Genomic DNA, 5,033 nt, shown 5'->3' with positions numbered 1-5,033 from the left:
CACAGCTCCTGAATCTCAGAGGGAAGGCTGGAGTGGGTGGGTGGGACTAGCTCAGCCGTGGGCAAACTACGGCGCGCGGGCTGGATCCGGCCCGTTTGAAATGAATAAAACTAAAAATAAAAAAGACCGTATCCTTTTATGTAATGATGTTTACTTTGAATTTATATTAGTTCACACAAACACTCCATCCATGCTTTTGTTCCGGCCCTCTGGTCCAGTTTAAGAACCCATTGTGGCCCTCGAGTCAAAAAGTTTGCCCACCCCTGCAAACAGTTCTTTGCTGACCTCTTTTCACTCTCCCCTCTGAAATGTTTGTAGTTCCCTAATTTCTTTCTGGCCTTTGTAACTGCTGCTTTCTTCCTCTTTGCACGGCTAACTCCTACTCAGCATCCAATACCATTTTAGATACTTGTTTTCATCAGGAAGTCCTTCCTGGTTACAGTGCCCCTCTATCCTGTGTTAATGCCTCCTATATACACTTATCTTGCAACCTTTTTGTTGTTCATTCTCACCTGAGGATATGTTTTCCATTTATTTTTAGAAAGAGTGGAAGGTGAAGCCAGAGAGAGAGAGAGAGGGAGAGGGAGAGGAGAGAGAGAGAGAGAGAGAGAGAGAGAGAAACATCGAGGGGAGAAAGACACAATTGGTTGCCTTCTGCACAAGCCCTGACCAGGCCCAGGGAATGAACCTGCAACCCAGGTACATGCCTTTGACCAGGAATTGAACCTGCAACCCTTCCATGTGCAGGCTGATGCCCTATTACTGAGCCACACCAACCAAGGTTATTACAACCGAATTTTGCCCCTAAGGTAGCACGTATCAGTAAGCATTTTATTTAGTTATCTCCTCTTTCATTTGTCTGAGAGCTTCTTAAATAGAAAGTAGGAGCACAGTACTTGATATATAACAGCTGTTTAATAAATACTCAGGAGCCCCAAAGTGGCATCAGCATCAAGGGACCAGGAATCAGATGTTTTAAAGGACTCCAGGCAGGCTTTTTCAGCAGGGAATTCTCTGGGTGGGTCCGGGTACTGGGCAAGTCCGGAGGGGAAAGTTACTGGTCTTAGTAAATGGAATGTGGTCTAAATGAAAGGGAATGTTGGTTGCAAAAGGTCAGTTTCCCAAGGGAAGAGGCACCGACTCGATTATTTGATCAGACCTAACAATGGCTAGTTCTCTCCAGAATATCAATAGAAGACAGAACTTGAGTTTAAATGTTGAGTGGAAGGAGAAGGGTGCATCTGTGGGCTAGACTAAAGGACTATACTTGAGGATATGTTTTCATAACTGGTATATTGTATTGTTCTTCTTTAGAGTGATTAGAGTTTGGGCCTAGATAGGTGGATGGAGCTAAAAGAGAAGAGTATGGGCACTGCTAGTTCAGTTTGTACACAAAATTCTTTTGAAAATTATTAGTGCTGGTGAATTTTTTTAATTTATCATGTAATCAGAGCTGGTTGTTGTTTTTCCATTTTTAACATTTCACTTTTGCTGTTCCACCCTGCCCAAGTCAAACACTTTCCACTTCCCATGAAGTTGACTAGATGTGGTAGAGCTTTTAGGCTGCATATGAGGGGAGTGGAATACTCTAGACCAGTGATGGCGAACCTTTTGAGCTCGGCGTGTCAGCATTTTGAAAAACCCTAACTTAACTCTGGTGCCGTGTCACATATAGAAATTTTTTGATATTTGCAACCATAGTAAAACAAAGATGTATATTTTTGATATTTATTTTATATATTTAAATGCCATTTAACAAAGAAAAATCAATCAAAATAATGAGTTCGCGTGTCACCTCTGACACGCGTGTCATAGGTTCGCCATCACAGCTCTAGACTCTAGAGCAGGGGTGGGCAAACTTTTTGACTCGAGGGCCACAATGGGTTCTTAAACTGGACCGGAGGGCCGGAACAAAAGCATGGATGGAGTGTTTGTGTGAACTAATATAAATTCAAAGTAAACATCATTACATAAAAGGGTACGGTCTTTTTTTTTTTTAGTTTTATTCATTTCAAACAGGCCAGATCTGGCCCGCGGGCCGTAGTTTGCCCACAGCTGGTCTAGAGCAATACATGAAAGGACAGGATGACAGCAATTTGTCTCTGTCCCTACCACGCCCCAGAAGCGCTGTGACTTTAGCTATCAATAAAACACATTGAGAGAAACTTTGTTTTCCAGTCTCTATGTTTGAAATATGTGTAATACATTTCTGAACAAAATTATATCCATATGCATGGTAGAAACTGGCACAGTGAAACAAAATACAATTGTGTTTCAATTCCAATAATATTGTAAATGTATGATGTTTCATTAAGATATAGATCCAGGGAGGCTAGGGGACTGTCTAGGGCGGGGGGAAAAAAATGGACACATATGTAATACCCTTTGTAATAAAAAAATAAATAAATAAATAAATAAAATAAAACCCAGATTTCATTGAAAAAAAAAAAAAGATATAGATCCAGCCCTGGCCAGTGTTGTTCAGTGGTTAAAGCATCAGCCTGAGTACCAAAGGGTCATGTGTTTGATTCCCGGTCAAGGGTATGTACCTGGGTTGTAGGTTCAATCCCCTGGTCAGACGTGTGTGGGAGGCAACCAATGTGCCTCTCTCACATCAATGTTCTTCTCTTTGTTTTCCCCCCTCCCTTCTTCCTTTCCACTCTCTCTAAAAATCAATGGAAAAAATATCCTTAGGTGAGTATTTAAAAAAAGGTATTATAAATATTACATATGACATTAGCACTAATATCATCTTCACATTCTCCTAATGGAATCTATCTCTGAAAAGTTTATTATTTGATTTTTGAAATTAAAACAAATGCATCATTGCAGATACTGCTAACTGCTTAAACAGTATCTTTTTGCTTCTTCATTCATAAAAGAACTCCAGTGTTTTGGGGGAGGTGACTATGTACCTAGATAATAGATTGTTTTTCACCCTCCCTGGCAGACTCAATTCTGTCCATGAGATATAAGTACAGTGTTTCATGGGACTTTGGGGATGGCTGCCTAAAGGGAATTGATTCAGCTGGGAGGTAGCTCTCATTTCTTCCTTTTTTTTTTTTTTTAGGTTTTTATTTACTTTTAGAGGGAGAGGAAGGGAGATGACAAGAGAGATAGAAATATCGATGAGAGAGGAACATCATCAATCAGCGGCCTCCTGCACATCCCCCACTGGGGATGGAGCCGCAACCAGGCATGAGCCCTGCCTGGGAATCTAACTGCGACTTCTTGGTTCCTGGGTCGATGCTCTTCCTTCTTTCCTTTTGGAAGTAATGACTTAGATCTTAGCAGCCGTCCAGGACTCAGAGAGGAGCGGCTGGCTAAGCTGCTGCTCCAACCTGATCAGTGCCCAAGGGAACACAATAAATTCCTGTCCACGGCCCTCGGTGGGGCTGGCCACTGTACGCTTTCCAACAGTTCCAATAAAAAAGATAAAAAGCTAGAGAAGGCAGTGGCTGTTCTTCACACATTCTGACAAAAATGTAAAAACAATTGCTTCCAGACCCCTCCCGCTCTCCCACCTCCAGGTGTTTGCTGGCCCTACCTTATCTGTATATTCTCTCCACTGAGGTAAAACTGTTAACCTTTGACTATAACTAACTGAAACTGCTGGTGCATAGTTGTATTTTTCTTTGTTCTCCTGTGTATATGAGCATCCCCTCACTTTCCTAAAGTTAGGGCACTGTTTCAAGTCTTCTTGGAACGCTGCTCTCGAGTAAGGTCCTCGGGTGGGCCCAGCCAGCGATGGATGATTCTCACCCACCACTGGTGTTTCTATCTCTCTCTCCCTCTCTTTTCCTCTCTCTGAAATCAATATAGATAAAATCTCTTTTCTTAAATCTACAAAGGTTCAAGTCTTCTTTTCATTGACGACTATGAGGTTATTTGAAGGCGGAAGTCACATATATGATGGTGGAAGAATGACAGATGACGATGACTGAGTCACTGATGACCACCAAACCAGCAAAACAGTCTCACTATAGGCCTGAGGGGTTGGAATTTCCAGCTGCAAAAGGAAAATATTTATCTCTGATAAACAGAATGTGTTGCTTCCAAATTTTGGAACTAGCACAGTGGCCTGCCCCGGCCTGCAGGCTTGCTTTCCTTACTAATTAGCAATTTAGGGCTGCTCTTTCACTGGGTCAGTGAAGAAAGAAGGCATGACAGTCAGGAGCCATGAAGAGACCAGTTGATGAAAACCACTGATTGAAAGAGGTAAACGAGTGTGGAGGAGAGACTGTTCCATGGCCTGACGGCTGTCCTACCTAGGGAGCTGTGCTGGGGCCAAATCGGAGATCAGGAGTGCTTGCAAAAAACCACCTAAAAGATCATAGTTGGTGTCCATTCTGCCATAAACCCCTCCCCTGCCTCCTGTTCCAAGCTGGATCCTGGAATAGGCCATTGTCCTGAACTGGTTAAGCATGTACTTTCCCATAGCCTTCAAATACTAGTGCCCGTGACCACCCCCCCAACACCACCACCTTATCCCATGTAATTCTCTGGTGTCTAGTAAGCATTTCAGGGATCCACTTTGTCTCGTAGCCTCCCAAGTCATGCCTTATATGTTAGTTTCCCTTAATAAACTCTACTAATTACCTTGTTGGAGTGGCCAGCCTCTATCTTCTGCCTTTCCCTGCCCTCCAGTCATGGAGGTAGACTTTCAGTCCTCCGACGTTTCCCTGCATCTGAGCACACTAACAACCAGGGAAGTGTCAGAGAAGGTATGTGAATTGGCTTCACAAGGCCTTGACCTGTTTGCACAGGGACTCTAAGACAATACTTTGAGGTTATCATGTTGTAACCTTTTGAAGATGGTGTATTCTTTTACCTAAATGGCTGCTGGCTCTACTCAGCACAACCTAGAACTCATACACCTATGATCCTTGCACAAATGGTGCAAAAAGAAGCTCACTTTTTCAGATTCTCTTTGTAAGTGATTCTCTTTGGGAGTTTATAAGCCAGCATCAAAAAAGAGAAATTGGCCCTGGCTGGTGTGCTCAGTGGTTAGAGCATTGGCCACACACGGAAGG

The 5,033-nt window shown here is 42.9% G+C and overlaps 1 protein-coding gene across 1 annotated transcript in view; it reads right to left on the bottom strand.

Moving 5' to 3' along the window:
• The window catches only part of LOC107182521 (tigger transposable element-derived protein 1-like), a 12,427-nt gene that overhangs the window by 5,906 nt on the left and 1,488 nt on the right, over window positions 1-5,033 (bottom strand). The gene's annotated exons all lie outside the window — the stretch shown is intronic.

Source organism: Myotis davidii, unplaced genomic scaffold (genome assembly GCF_000327345.1).
Source record: "Myotis davidii unplaced genomic scaffold, ASM32734v1 scaffold356, whole genome shotgun sequence".
NCBI classification, from domain to species: Eukaryota; Metazoa; Chordata; class Mammalia; order Chiroptera; family Vespertilionidae; genus Myotis; species Myotis davidii.
Note: the sequence above shows the minus strand (reverse complement) of the source record. Positions and strands in the feature narration are given on the sequence as shown.